Source organism: Malus domestica, chromosome 12, assembly GCF_042453785.1.
Source record: "Malus domestica chromosome 12, GDT2T_hap1".
Taxonomy (NCBI): Eukaryota; Viridiplantae; Streptophyta; class Magnoliopsida; order Rosales; family Rosaceae; genus Malus; species Malus domestica.
The window spans coordinates 3,325,581-3,341,840 of record NC_091672.1 but is presented as its reverse complement, the minus strand read 5'-3'; positions in this window follow the sequence as shown (position 1 = coordinate 3,341,840).

Sequence of the window (16,260 nt, the reverse complement as noted above, 5' to 3'; positions counted from 1 at the left end):
TCCTTCCAAGATTGACTGCAAATAAGAGAGTGTGTAGAGGGGAAAAAAATATAAATGGCAACGAAGATGAAATAAAGCGTGTATATGAATAGAGTTGCATCATATAAAAAACGGGAATAAAGGGAAGTTACCTAGTTCTTCTTTTGTAATGGAGGGTCTGTTTTTGAGCTAATTGGAGAAGATTTTTTCTTCAATAACTTGATTGGCACCTGATCAAAATCTTGCACATCTGCTTCAGAGACTTCCTCTGTGTCACTATGCCAAACATATTAAAAGTGTTGCAAAAATAAATTTAGATCATATTGAAAATAATCTGAGGCGTAGAAAAAAAAATGTTGGTCTGCAAAATATAACCTTTTTTTAACTCATGTAAAAAGGGCTCTCCTCTTTTTCTCTTGTGTGATTCTCTAGATGTTTCAGGCGGTGTAGTAGAAGATGAAACTGTTGTGGAAGACACTGCAATTTCTCTACTGGTAGATTGTGGAGTTGTTGGTGGGATTGCAGTGTCCTCATAAACGTTGTAGATGAGAAAATCATTTGAATTCAACAAATTTCTTCTAGTTCCAAATCGGAGGTGAAATTTTTTTTCTTTGGCCTATAAGTCTGAGAAACTTGCTTGGCAATTGCTTTTGGTATGCTGATCTTTGATTGAAAACCAAATCTTTGTAGGGTGCGCCAAAGACTTTTTCACCTGATTTACCGATAATGAGAGCATTGATTTCATTTGTTTCATCTTCAAGGACCAAGAACACTTTGTACATTCATTCAAACACAAAAAACATTGATTACAAAACCTAAATAGTCTAATAAGTTGAAAACTACATTTTTATATATTTTTCTATGTTATAGCTTAATGTTAATATCATTGGCTTGAAAAATAAAAGTATGGCTGTATAAAGGAGCTTTTCAAATATAATTAAGTTTTTAGATCATCTTGTAGTCAGAATATTAAAACGATGATTTTATTGCATCATACAAATTTTATGATTCATTGGCTAAACCTTGATAGTGTTGTTCTAAAGAGTGATGAACTATTAATTAAAAATATGTAAAAACTAAATAAAGTATAAGTTTTAATCTAAGAACGGTGTGAGACAACGATTGATCAATAGAACTGATACAGTATTTGAAGTATTGCCAAGGAGTTGGAATTTGATTTGGATGCTTTTGACAGATCAATTGACCACTCGTTGGATCCTTGTACATTTGTTTGGCACATGTAGGGCAAGCAGCATACCACCATTCATACCTTATGTTAAACCGCTTAATTGATGCCTTGCACAAAAATGTGTCATCCGGTAAAATTGATACTTATTCGATAACTCAAATGTATTCATAGCCGTAGGTATAATCATGACATTAATAAACATACGCATACATGTGCATCCCGTAGGATTTATGATCACTTCGTAATTTTCCATTAGTTTGCTAATTCTTATCATCATTAGTCTAAGTTAGGCATACGTAGTAAATTCTCTTTCAATTTATAAATGGAAACTAACAAATATGTATATACTATATAAAAGAAAAAACCCACTCACCTGAAGTCCGCATTACAACTCCTTAGCATGAATATCGAGATGTCACGAACGATCGTCGCCTAGAACAAATATCAAATCATGTCTCAAATTCTTATCGATATAACATGTAACTTACATAAAACACATCCCCAAGGATGTTCTAGAATGATTTGTAACCTATTGACCAAAAGTCAACTGTCGGTCAAAGGTCAACGGTAGAGTCCACAACTCTACGTAACTCGATCCATAAGATCCGCACTTCAGATTTCTGATCCGTAATTTCCCAAGAATTTCAATAAGCTTCTAGAACAACATCCTAAAGTTTCGGAATGATCCGATGGTCGGATCTCCACCAATTGCAAAAATTAAGTGGCGGTCAATATTTAGATTGACAAACTTAGAAAACCCATCCGGAAAGATCCGTACATCAAATTCCCAATCCGTCAATTCTTAATATCCTTAAATATTGTGTATTATTACGTATTAAAGTTTGGTGACGATCCAATGGTCCGATCGTCGAATCATTTAATAACCAAGTGGCGGCCCTTAACGGAAATATAACCACTCTTTAATTGGATGTCTAATATGGAATCGGGGCACCCATTTTAGCCTATGGAGGTCAAGTGGCGGTCGACGGCCACCCCAATTCGTCGAAAAATTCAACTATTTCCTTCAGAAACCATGTAACCCGTCGGGTTGCAGTTAGAACGCAAGGAGAAACAGGCGGGGATGGAGAATCCGGTGCTTCTTACTCTCTCCCTTTCCCTTATTTCCTTCTTTTCCCATTGGACAACCTTCTTCCTTTCTCCCTGTCCCTCTTCCCCTATTCGTCACTTATTTATTTTCCTTCCTCCATTTCCTGGTTGGTCTCCCAGATCCTTTTCTTTTTTCTCATCCATTCCTCTCTCTCCACTCTTCATCACAACCGTCCACTTGTCTCAATCAGATTGCTCCAGAAAATATGGAGCCTTCTAAAGTGAAGGTTACATTTACTAAAAAGCCCTCGGCTTTAAACGTTAATACTCCTTCGTTATAGCTCCAAATTACGCTCTGTTTACGTTCACACACTCGTATCTTCATGTACTACTTAAATTCGCCAAAAGAACGAGTCATACGTCTCTCTAAACAATTGTCAATGGAAGTCAAAATTCTTGCCTCTAGGGCATTTTTGTAAATTCACATTGTTAAAATTTATAAAATCGTAGAACTAGGGACGGGTTGTCACATCTAATATATGCTATTATACATGCTTAATTAAGTCAATCAAAATATATTTTACATATTAATGTAGGTAAATTATTTCACACACACAAATATACATATATATATGCCTGATATATGTAAAATTCATGCAAAATAATTTACCTACAAAAAAAAAAACATTTTGATTCAAATAGGGCACCTACTATTAAAATTTTAAAATGTTAGATTGGTTAAAAAAATAATAATTTACCCTATATATGTAAAATACATGAAAATAATTTACCTACATAATAACAAACCCATTATATGCAAAATACAAGCAAAATAATTTACCTACATTGACACACCCTGACCGGAATCAAGGTGTACTGGCCGTCACGTGAAGGTGATGTAACCAAAAGTGCAAGTGATGAAAGAAAATTGTGAATAAATTAAAACCGAAACTAGAAATTAATTAACTAATAAAGTGGGTGCGTAGTAGTGATTACAACCCATAAACTACTAAGATTCATAGTATAGATAACAAAGGGTAAAGCAGTCGAATAAAAGAAGTACTTATTACACAACTAGAGATAAGTTCCTACGTTAAGATGGAGATATGTCAGAATCCACCAGCTATTCCTTATACACCACAGAGATAAATCAACTAACTAAGACCCGGAGGGGCGAAAAATAGAAGGGTGAGTGGGCACAAAAATAAAAGTTTAAAAATCCATTTATTTTCCAAATATACTAACCCCTCATTGTAAAACAAGTATAGTTTCCAGAAAATCATACTAAGTAAGTATGAAATCAAATGCATGCCAGCAATAAACTCATAAAGATGCCACATCAAAATATATCAATGGCAATATGAATATAATCATGTGCTCAACAAGCTATACTAACATGTAAGTTGGAGTCACCTAATGTGACCTGTACGACTGCACCTATTGCTCATCTATCTAGGCTAACACACGAGTCGGATTCCCCTCATGTGACCTGTATGACAGGACTAGGTGTAATAATATACGCTCTAGTGCTATGATCATGTGAAGACTAGCACTATGCGCGTCACCTACGAGTCAGAGTCGCCTAATGTGACCTTTACGACAGGACTATCACATACTTGGATCCAAGGCGAGCGTGGGGTGCGAGGTGAACATCACGTGAAAGACTTGCCCTGACTCGGGGTGAGCATTAACACCGATGTAACAATGATGAATGGACTATATGAAAATACGCATGCCATAACTCAACATTCCAAACGACATAACAATCTCACCTATACTTACCTGCGCGTCCTGTAGAATTACTTAGCATTATACAATTGCATAATATTTATGAGTAGGTAAAACGCATATGAATATGCCATGATCAAATATATAAATCTCAACCACATAATACCATTTGAAAAATTATATAACTCATGGCACAACATGCATAAAAAAGTTTAAAAGCATTTGAGGAAACTATTAAGTTTATATATATACGAAAACAAAATGCACACTCACTAGTATGTCGTAGGATCGTAGCCCCCTAATCTTCCTTGTCCACGTATGTCCTCTGGGTAAGTCTCCCTTATATGCGAAACAACTACTTACAATTAATTAATAGGACATATACAGAAAAACTTCCCATAACTTGCTCAAACGGAAGGTTTGAATATACCAAAATATTTTACTCGAAGTCACGGAGCTGCACGTAAAAACCACTCACCGGCTGGAGGCCGGACGCGCCCTCACGCGCCATCCAACCCATGGCCATATGCAGGCACGCGTCTGACAAGAACTTAACGGCAGTTAGGAATATTACGTTAAAGTGACGGAATATTCCGTTAAAAGTTAACGGCATTACCTGACGCTGTTAGAATATTCCGTCAACTTTGACAGAATATTCCTTGTCTTATCTGATGAGCCTTGCTGTCCGCCGCCGTCTGGTTTCGCCAGAAACTGGGAAAATCGTCGATTTCTGGTAAAAATTTCATATCTTCTTCATTTCTCAACCATTTTCAACGCACTTTATATGGAAATGAAAGGAATGAAGAGGAGAACAAGTTTGTACCTTTAGAAAGTCCAAAAAGTGGATGGAAATTGTCTGAAATTAGCTTGAAGCTCTCGGACCTTATTTCAACTCCTTGAAATTGTGGGTTCTTGCCTTAACTTCACTCCAAACTTAATCTAGGGTCTCCCTGGAGTTGTGTAGAAGCTTTCCCCAACCTTCAAAACCTTGGAACAATGTCGAGATCACGTTGATGTAGAACTCACAGAGTTGAAGCTTTCGAGTTGCTCCACATTGACCACTCAAAACCCAACCAACGTGTGATCTGAGGGTATGGTTGAGTTCGTGGTGACGAGAGGTGTGTGATGGTGTGGTTTTTAAGCTCGATCTGCAAGGTTTTGACATTGGTCTTCCTTGTTCCAGAGAAAGAGAGCTTCGGTAAGGGAGAGAGAAGAGAGAGAGAGAGTATGACTTTTCTAATTGGGCAAAGAGAGAAAGGGAGAGAAACTGATTGGGTGAAGGGTGTGAGGGACATATTTGATTGGTGGGTGAAAGAGGAAGGCATGCGTCCAATTTAAAAAGAACAAAGGATGGGCTTTTACAAATTTCCTACAGTAAAAGCAAACCAGAAAATCTATCTGAAACAGTGTTTCTAACATTGATAAATTAACACATGCTCGTGTACAATTTTACTTGTCAAATACATACTTTAACGTAACGTAACTTTTTCGTTACGAATCCAATTCGGGTCCAACTCACGTTCATGCGATCGTATCAACGAATACTAATTAATTATGATAAGGGAAAAAAATAATTTAAGAACAAATAAACACGTCTACATCACTTGCCAACAAGGGCATAAATGTCAATTCACATACTCAGGGAGAAATTACATAGAAAATTAGGGACGGGTTGTCATATAAATAATAAAACAATATTTATTTTATTTAATACTAATTTACCTATTATATATACATATAATAATAAAATGTGCCATATATATATATATATATATGTTGATGCACAAAACCGGAGGGGTCTTGGAACAACGTAAATCCGACCATGAATCTGCAAGAAATGTAAATAACACAAGATGTATCGTGGTTCACCCCAAGGTTTAGGCTACATCCACACTGATATTGTATTTCTCTGAGAGGTGAGGGGAGTGAGGGAGAGAGCTTCTGAGGGTGAGAGAACTATTCCCATGGCCTAAGAGATTGGCCTCCCCTAATGAGGAGAGTGAATGGTCCTTTTATAGAATAAGGACTCTTCACTTATCACATATTTGTCCCTTTCTTTATTAGATAATTACATTTAAGTCCCTCGAGTATTTATACGAAATCTAAATACGGAGGCCCTAAGTATGGTACAAACAGTAGTCCCCCAGGTCTTCAGTCAAGAGAGTCTTTTGGCTGGAGACTTGAAATTCAGTCCATGTGTAGGCCGAAGTAACTAGATGTTGTCTAGGACTGATACTCGATATGAGGCGATGCTCAATCTGAAATGATGCTTAACTAGAAGTAGCACATGTTGCGAGGTTGCTCGGCTTGTGGCTTATGTTGCCTTGGTTGGCTCGGCTTGTGACATTGAAGGTGAGGGAGTCCCCTTTATAGAATAAGGGCTCGCTCCTCAATATATAAGTGATGGGCTAAGAGTTGATGCTCGCGACGAGGCGGTTGCTCAGCAGGCGGCGATGCTCTCTAATAATGGTGAGGGAATCCCTTTTATAGAATAATGGCTCGCTCCTCAGTACGTAAATAATGGGCTAAGTCCCCCAAGTATTTTTCATGAGGCCCAGTTGAGGCCCAATATATGGTACATAATGTAGTCCCCCAAGTCTTCAGTCAATAGAGTCTGTTAGCTGGAAACTTCAAATTGAATCCATGTATGGGCCGAAGTGGCAGTTGTTCGGAGGCGGTATTTGTATATCCTGCACTGAAGCTTTGTAGCTTTGAAGCTGGAGCTCTATAAATGAAGCTTTTGAAGCTAGATCTTTTTTCAATTAAGCTTTTGAAGCTAGAGCTCTGTAAATGAAGCTTTTGAAGCTAGAGCTTTTGTAAATGAAGCTTTCGAAGCTGAAGCTTTGGAAATGAAGCTTTTTAAGCTGATTGACATGAGTGATGCTCATGAATGTTTATGTTGATTGACATGAGTGATGCTCATGGATGTTGACATGAGTGATGCTCATGGATGTTGACATGAGTGATGCTCATGAATGTTGACATGAGTGATGCTCATGAATGTTTATGTATGATTGATATGAGTGATGCTCATGAATGTTTATGTATGATTGACATGCTCATGAATGTTTATGTATGATTGACATGAGTAATGCTCATGAATGTTTATGTATGATTGACATGAGTAATGAAGCTAGAGCTCTGTAAATGAAGCTTTTGAAGCTAGAGCTTTTGTAAATGAAGCTTTCGAAGCTGAAGCTTTGGAAATGAAGCTTTTTAAGCTGATTGACATGAGTGATGCTCATGAATGTTTATGTTGATTGACATGAGTGATGCTCATGGATGTTGACATGAGTGATGCTCATGGATGTTGACATGAGTGATGCTCATGAATGTTGACATGAGTGATGTTCATGAATGTTGACATGAGTGATGCTCATGAATATTTATGTATGATTGATATGAGTGATGCTCATGAATGTTTATGTATGATTGACATGAGTAATGCTCATGAATGTTTATGTATGATTGACATGAGTAATGCTCATGTATAATTTGAAATACTAGGCGTACTTTTGATCACCTGGTTGGTGATAATAGCGGTAGGCTGCCGAATAATTTGGAGTACTGGGCATACTTTTGATCACCTAGTTGGCGATAATAGCGGCGGGGTGCCGAATAATTTTTTGTAGTACTGGACGTACTTTTGGTCACCTGGTTAGTGGTAATAACGGCAGGGTGCCGAATAATGTTTTGTAGTACTGGACGTACTTTTGGTCACTTAGTTGGTGTTATTTTGGGCTTATAGGCATTCGCCCTCCACATAACATTCCAGCCCATTTACTTTGGGCTTTGCCCTTTTTTTTTTATTACCATTTGATGGGGTTTATACAGATGTCTCCGAAAGATAAGAAAAATAAATCACATCATTCAGAAAAGCTGCTGCAAATATGGTTGGATAGTGGGATAGCATGTGCAGTTGTTGGAGGAAAACTTCACGTGAAGGCAGGTTTGGTCAGCAGTCATGGTCTCTCATACTTTGATACTTTTGCATGTTATCCGGATGGGTTTTTCAAAATGGGAATATACATGATGAAAGGTCAATATACTTATCTAAGTGCTTTCCTCTTTCCTCTTTTGGTAGATGGCAGACAACGCTTCCGTATTAGTTAAGGAAGTGCGCAAGCAATTATCAGCTATCACAGTTGGGTTTCTTGGGTCATCCTTAGGAATATTTCTTTCAACCTTGCCGACAATATCTGCACCGACATAAGCAGCTTTGGTATATATGCCTCCTCTTTTTTTTCTGCTGTTTGAACACAAGCTGGTGTACTCCAGCTGTAAAAAAAAAACATAATAGTGATTTTCTTTCTTTCCATTTTACCTTTATTCCACTTTTGCTTTCTCTAAAAAAAAATGATTTCACATAGCCCTGTAAAGAAGATGCAAGGACCCGGGTTCGGCCTCTCCTACTCAATCGGGAAATCGAGATGGTTACGACGGGTGAGCTTCTCCTCATCCAGTGCCATACGCATCACTTAACTCCTTCAATGCCGGCGAAAATCGAACCACAGGGCGGAGGAAGGAGACGGCGACCTTGTTGGGGATCTGATGATCCATAGACAACTCTGTAACCTGTAGTCCTTTGGAAAATCATGGGCTACGATGCAGAAATCATTGGTGTTGCTACGGTTGCAGAGAGTGGTGAAGTAAGAGGTCCACGAACGAGCAACGGCTACGCTGCCTATGACATACTCGAGGAGGATGTTGCCTGCTGCAGTGAAGGCCACGAAGTCCCCTAGCTCTACCCTTAGATAGGAAAATGAGCCCCCTACAATAGGAATCTCGACTGCACCTCATTGAGGAGTTTCCAAAGCTCTGTAACAGGAATCTCAACTGCGCCTCATCGGGGAAAGCTGAGAGTTGTGAAGCTGTGAATTTCACTGAGGAGTTTCCAAATCTCTGGAACAATGTGACTGTGGACATGATTTTGGGGACAAAAGGTTCCAGCACAGAAGGAAGAGTGGCGCGGGTGGAGGAGGCGAGGCTGGTGGTGCGGCAGGCCACGAAATTTTTTATAAAGGTGAGTTTGTTCTTGCTACTGTGGCCGTTGGAGCAGAAGGATGACGTAGGAGTAATGGGTTTTCTGCCGCATAGAAGCTGCGGGAACCCTGGTGCCCTCGGCGATAGAGACATCACGGCTCTGGCGAGCAGTTAGGAGAATGACTTGCAGTCGTCGCCACCGTGGGAAAAGAAGTTTGAGACGAGAGTCACAGGTCCGGGGCTAAACCCCAGGCCCAGATCGGGCTCAATATTCCCTCCATGCATGTGTTTCTCGTAGTATTTCGAATCCGGAAACGCCTCTTTTGAGCACCTCCATTTTTTCCCATTTATTCTTCTGCACCTTCCTGGCTCTAGGTCTATTTTTCTCCCTAATCCCATCTGGAAACAGTCTCATCCATTGTGAAGAGGGTGGTGAGAGAAGAGCTTTGGAGGGAGAGGGGAGTCCAAGTTGTAGGTGCTTCTTTTGAGGGAGAATAGGAGATCAGGATGGATGTAGATAATGAACACTGTGGTGTGGAAGAATGGCGAGTAAAGTGGTAATTACATTACCGAAGACAGTGACGCAGCTCAATAGGAGGATTGAGAGCTGCACGAACACTGCAGGAGAACCCATGTTTTGTTTCTTCCTCTCTGTAGATTGAATGGGTGTGTCTCTGAGTGTGGATGTTGGGTTGTTGGTTCTTGGGTTTCTACAGATTCACGGCGGAGGTGAAAAATTAAGAGAGAACCGACATAATTTTTCGTGTCGTTTCCCACAGACGGCGCCAAATGTTGATGTACAAAACCGGATGGGTCTTGGAACAATGTAAATCCGACCGTGAATCTGAAAGAAATGTAAATAATACAAGATGTATCGTGGTTCACCCCAAGGTTTAGGCTACATCCACACTGATATTGTATTTCTCTGAGAGGTGAGAGGAATGAGGGAGAGAGCTTCGAAGGGTGAGAGAACTCTTCCCATGGCCTAAGAGATTGGCCTCCCCTAATTAGGAGAGTGAGGGGTCCTTTTATAGAATAATGACTCATCACTTATTACATATTTGCCCCTTCCCTTATTACATAATTACATTTAAGTCCCCCGAGTATTTATACGAGATCTAAATACGGAGGCACTAAGTATGGTACAAACAATATATATATATATATATATGATATTGATACATACAAAATAAAATACCTACATAACAAAAGAATGCTATTTGATTCAAAATTAATTTACTTACAAAATAAAGCAAGGTTATTTGATTCGAAGTTAATTTACCTATTATTTGTATATATGTCTTATAATAATAAAATGTGTCAAATATATGTAATAATATATGAAAAATAAGTTACCTACAAAATAAAAGAATGTTATTTGATTCATTATTAATTTACCTACAAAATATATATTATTTGCTAATCATAAATTTACATATAGATAAACTAATTACATATAATATTTTTTTAACATATATGTTAGTATTGTGCATATATATATATTTGAACGTATAGTAGTACATATTGGTAAATTACATCTATATATATATATATATACACACACATTGAACTTATAGTAGTACTATATATACTTTTGACGTGTGTGTGTGTCTACATATGTTAGGAATATATATTGAACTTATAGTAGTACCATATACTTTTGACGTGTGTGTGTGTAGGTCAATTACTTTTTTACTTGGCAATTTTTTTCAAATTTGGATTTTATTTGGATGTTTATAATTAGGTGAGTTTTTATTTAGGGAATAAGAATTTCAAGGGTCTATATCTAAAGAACTATTCTTTTTATCATAATCTAAAGGTTGTACATGCAAAAAATTATTCAATGTGGAGATCTTATATTCATTCATATGCATATAACAAATGGACGATTCATCATGAAAATGCTACTTGGTACCAAAATTGTTCATTGTGGCTTAACACGTATGGATGACTAACGATATCCAAATTGAATGATTTTTTTGCATCTTTAGGTGATCAAGAGAATGACCGGTTTCAATAATTATGTTTGAATGGTAAAAATTCGTTAATTGTAAGTAGAGGAACAAGTAAGTTTTTGGGTAAAGTACAAAAAACTATCTCAACTATTAATGTCACGACATTTTCATACCTCATCTTTTAAAATTGACAATGTCATACCTCATCTTTAGAATTTGGTCCAATGTCATACCTCATCTTACCATACACGTCCTAAAAAGTTATCATGGTTATAAAATGTAAAATTATCCGATGCTAATAATATAAACACCCTTCTTAACTATAACAATTGACAACCACCGGGATGAAAATACCTGCACTTCAAATTCATTTTGACCCTTGGATTAATCCTCCCACAAATACTGCATTGTGTCCTATCTTTCCGAAAAAAAAAAAAAAAAAAAAAACCCTCCACGAAAGAGTAGAATTCTCGAACACCACATCGAACCGCAACGGTTGTAAACACTAGAGGAGATGGAACCGCCATCTGCTACACGTTCTAGAGTGAACAACACGTCATACACCGGAAGAAACGAACCCATTTTTGTCTTCCGCATAGACCCCTCTTCTTCGTGTTTTTTTTAAGTTCCTTCGGCATCCACACTCGATTTAGACAAGATTTCAGGTGATTTTTCCTAAATTCCTTCGATTTTTGTCTTTACAATCAACTTCGACTGGATTATTATTGTTGGGTTTTCAATTAGAGAAATTACATTGAAATATGAGATTTCAAATTCTGAGGCTTTTGCGATTCTTCGTCCTAATAAACGACTTGGGTTTTGCATAGTGTGATTCTTCAGTTATTAGAGATTCCAAATTTTTAGAAAACGGGGTATTTTAAATCCTCTCAAAGTAGTAGGATTTGGAAATGAACTATAATGGAGAAGTAATTCATTGTGTTCAAATTTCATTGGGTAAGTTTAGTTTCATATTAATTTTTGTAGTTTATTTGTAGTCGTGCAGAAATCAAGAAGAAGACAACGATGGGAAGGGAGAAACAGACAGGTAGATATATTGACAAAGACTCTTCCTCTACATCAACTGATTCTTATCGTAGGTAACTTTCAATCTCAGATTCTCCATGATCTCTGCATTCTTTCCAGTGGTTGTCCACCATTAACCAAATTCATTTTTCCTTCTATTTTCATGTATGATTGTTGGGAAACTCTTGGCTCTGGGGAGTTTTTGTTTATATTAATCCATTTTCCAATTATTTAACGTGCTTTTGCCATTAGGTTTCAAATCATTTGTATCAGTGCAGGCAGTGGAGATAAATGTGATGTGTGTTGTGTGGGCGAGACAATATTGTAGGGTTAGTAGTTTGAAAATTTTCAAATTTTTTCTTCATTAGTTTATGACTCTTATTGGGTTTATGCTTTATGTTTTCAATTTTGTTCTGCCAAGACTTTGTACTACTTCGACTTCTTTAAATTGTGGCGATCATGATGTGAGGAGTGGGCATTTTGCTGCTTCAGGCAAAAAACGTGCATAGTGCAAAGCTTCCTGTAAGGCTGTAAGAATCTGACAAATCGTGAGTGTTTTATCAATTAATGGAATTTTCTTCTACATTTGATTTTTCTTTCAATTCTTCTTTTTATTTTAATGAAATTTCTAATCTTCCTTTAATCATGAGTACCTAATCGATCTCCCTTTCTATTTTTTTATCTGCCATTTTCTCTAATTTTGTTGATCAAGATGTGGTCTGCATTTTCTCTTTTCCAGTGTATTTGAGATTCACTAATTCAACCTCAAATGTTTGTCGTATTCATCTCACAGATATAAGCAATGTGTAGAGCTTTGACTAAAGAGTTTGACAACGAATGCTGTATAGGATAAATACGCAGGTCGGTCGTGGAATTTCTTCTACTTTGATTGATTTTGGTTTTTTTTTCTAACCACCTTTCATAAGTGGAATTTCTTCTCTTCATTTTTCCAGTTTTGTTGAATTTATTTTCTGTTCATATCTTTCCTTTCGTTCACAAGTTGATGCACGGAACAATTAATTGGCAGATTGCATCATTTGGTTTATGTTTCTGTTGGGTTCTTAATATGGATGAGTTGGTTGTGCTTATAACATATTAGTCAAAATGTTTAATGTAATATGAAGTTATTGTGGTTTTGGCATTCTTTAATTCCCTCCAAATGGAGTTAATTTCAATTATACTGTACATTTGAGGTTTTTTTCTTATTAGAATAATGTTTGCTTAATTTCAAAATGGTTTCTTAAATTTTTTGGCAATTGGCATTTGTATGTCACCTTAGGGTCGATCAAGTGCACAGTGATTGCTTAATTTCAATTGATTTTTTTTTTAGTGTGATTTCTTTTAGCTTCTGTTTTCTCTTGGTTGTTTTTACTGCACATTTGGGTTTTTCAATTGCAGGATCAGCCACAAATTTGTACAGGAAACAATTATGGAGAGATGGTTCAAATAAACAATGAGATTGATAGCTTTATATTGTAAAATATTACTCCTTATCACATGGATTAAGGTGTAAGTTTATGTTGTACTATGGTCATGGTAAATATATACAATACTGTTTGTTAAATGTTAGTAAATGTCACATATCTTCTCATTATTTGAAACTTCGATGCATTTCAACATCCATAGTCTCGAAGGGTTAGGAACATGCTTGCGAGGGTAATATTAAAGAAAAGAAGTTAATATAACATGCTTGCGAAGGTAATGTTAAAGAAGACAGGTAAAGACACTGCTATGTATGAGAGAGTACATATCTTAGGGGGCACTTATCAATAACAGGTAAAAGCCTCTCTCTTACCAAAGTGAAAACGAAAAACATGACAACTTTTTAGGATTTACATGGTAAAGAATATGAGTGTTAGTATTTCAAAGTTTAAAATTTTGGATGGGCAAATAAGAAAACAACTAAAGCAATACATTCTTAGAGGCACGTAGCTCATGTGATGAAAAAATGTCTCTCGCATGAGCATGAATAACATTTAAATCATTACTTTACGTAAAGTAAAATGATAACCATGATAACTTTTTAGGACGTGTATGGTAAGATGAGGTATGACATTGGACCAAATTCTAAAGATGAGGTATGACATTGTCAATTTTAAAACATGAGGTATGAAAATGTCGTGACACTAATAGTTGAAGTAGTTTTTTGTACTTTACCATAAGGTTTTTTCATGACGAAACACAAGCATTATCCTCAACTAATCTTATAATTGATAAACATGCATACATTCATTCTATATTAGGGTTTTAATTTTAAATAAAATATCAATTACATATTGACAAAAATATATTATAGGTATCAACAATCAACGATATGTTCACATTTAAAAATCGCACTTAACTTCCTCAACATACAAAAACTTAACAAGAATAATATCAAATATCAACTACATATCAACAAAAAATAGATTATAGGTATCAACAATCAACGTCATGTTCACATTTAAAAATTGCAGTTAACCTCCTAAACATACAAAAACTTCACATGCATAATCTCTTTTAGGGACAATACGTAGAAGAAACTTTTTAATAGCATTTAAAAAAATTTCTAAACTTATAAGAAGTTGCAATTTAAGAAGGCCAAAATCGCTATTTTAGAGTGCTAATAACAACTCTATATTCGTTTAAAAATAAGAAAAACAATTATATTTTTCATCTCACACACTGACTTATCCAATACTGAAAGAACATATTGTTGACCCTAAAAACTACTTAGCCTACATGGCGTGGAGACTAAGTCATTAATGAGCTAACTACATTCTTCTGGTGAATGCGGGCATGCCAACTTGCCACCTAGCTCAGTTCAAGTAAGATGGATGTGGTAGCTATCTCGAACGCGCTGCTGATTTTTGTGTATGAGCGATCATGGCTAAGAAAGAAAGACGCCTCGGCCTTTGAGTTCTAGAGCTTGAAGACAAGTTTACTAGTCACTGTGAAGTTCAAATAAGACTTTCAATGTGCCGAACATTGATTACCTAGTAACACCTCACTTCGCCAAAAAGGCTAATAAGATGACCTTTTTCAAGAAAAAGACTAAAGACTCCTCACCAACAAATACTTGGATAAGTGATCAGCCAAAAATGAAGCAGCGTTGTTACTCCAAACTGAAGATGTTTATCGGTCACCTGTTTCTACGGCTCCAGTGCTGTTAATCCAAATTGAAGATGTCACTGGTTGTCAACACAATGTTCTTAATCCAAATTGAAGGTGTGTTGATGAAGTAATGGAAGTTAGTGTTTTCTTAAAGTATGAGAGGTTCGCGTAGAGCAAGATTTGTGCATAATGTTTTTGTGTTTTAAGTTGAAGGTCTTTTCAATGTTGTAGAACCACTTCTATTTATAAGGGTGAATTTCATGCTGCTGACACCTTTTTGTTGATAGCCAGCTTTTAGACCTTGATATACTTATATCGTTTTTTTTGCTTGACAAGTGTCATTATCCTTGCTAGTTGAAAAAAAAAACAAGTGTTTGTTTTTTTGTTAAAACCATAGCTAGCTCTCATTTGTTCTCTGGTTGTTATGATCTCTATTTATAGAAGAGAGTTTCTAGTTTCATTCTGACATTGACACGTGTCGTGTTATGATTGGCTTCTAATGTTGACATGTGTCGCGCTGTGATTGGTCTCCTGGTTGAAGGGAAACTCTTCTGGGTCATTGACAGTATAACGTTGACCGATGCTCAGTAGTTTCGAGACTGGTCAAGTATGGTACAAATAGTGCTCCCCTAAGTTCCCGAGTGAAGGAAGCTCATTGGTTGGGGACTTGCAAGATCCAAGCCATTGAGTAATCATGAAACTTCTAAGTACCGAAGTGTGGTATCATTTTCACTTGCCTTATCTGTCTCATATGTAGATATGGCATCTTTTCTGGAAGTACTTTTCCTTCATCTAGGGGTGGTATCTTTAACCGATGAAGATGCACAAGGTAATGTATCAATTTCACTTGAAGATTACTTGTAGTTTCGGGCTTGGTCAAGTGCGATACAAACCCTATAGTAGGAGTCCCCCAAGTCACCGAGCTAGGAGATTTGCCGAATGAGGTAACAGACAAGGTAAGCAATCAGGCTTCCAAGCAAGCAACTTGGATCGGAGGTTCGACTTCAGCTTCCGGTTGATTGTTCTCCTCTCCTTGTGTCATAAATAGCAACAAGGATAAGGAGAAGCAAATGGAGAAGAGATGATATGAGATACTTTTTCTTTTGAAGAAGTAACTTTCCACATGCTTATTCTTGAACTGGGCTTGAGGGTTTTCTGGTTTCCTCCAGAGTATAAGGCCGACGCAAGAATTTGAGGGTCAAAACAAGTCTATCAAATCTAGAGTACGTTCGACCCTAATGATATGGGATACTTTTGCTGTTG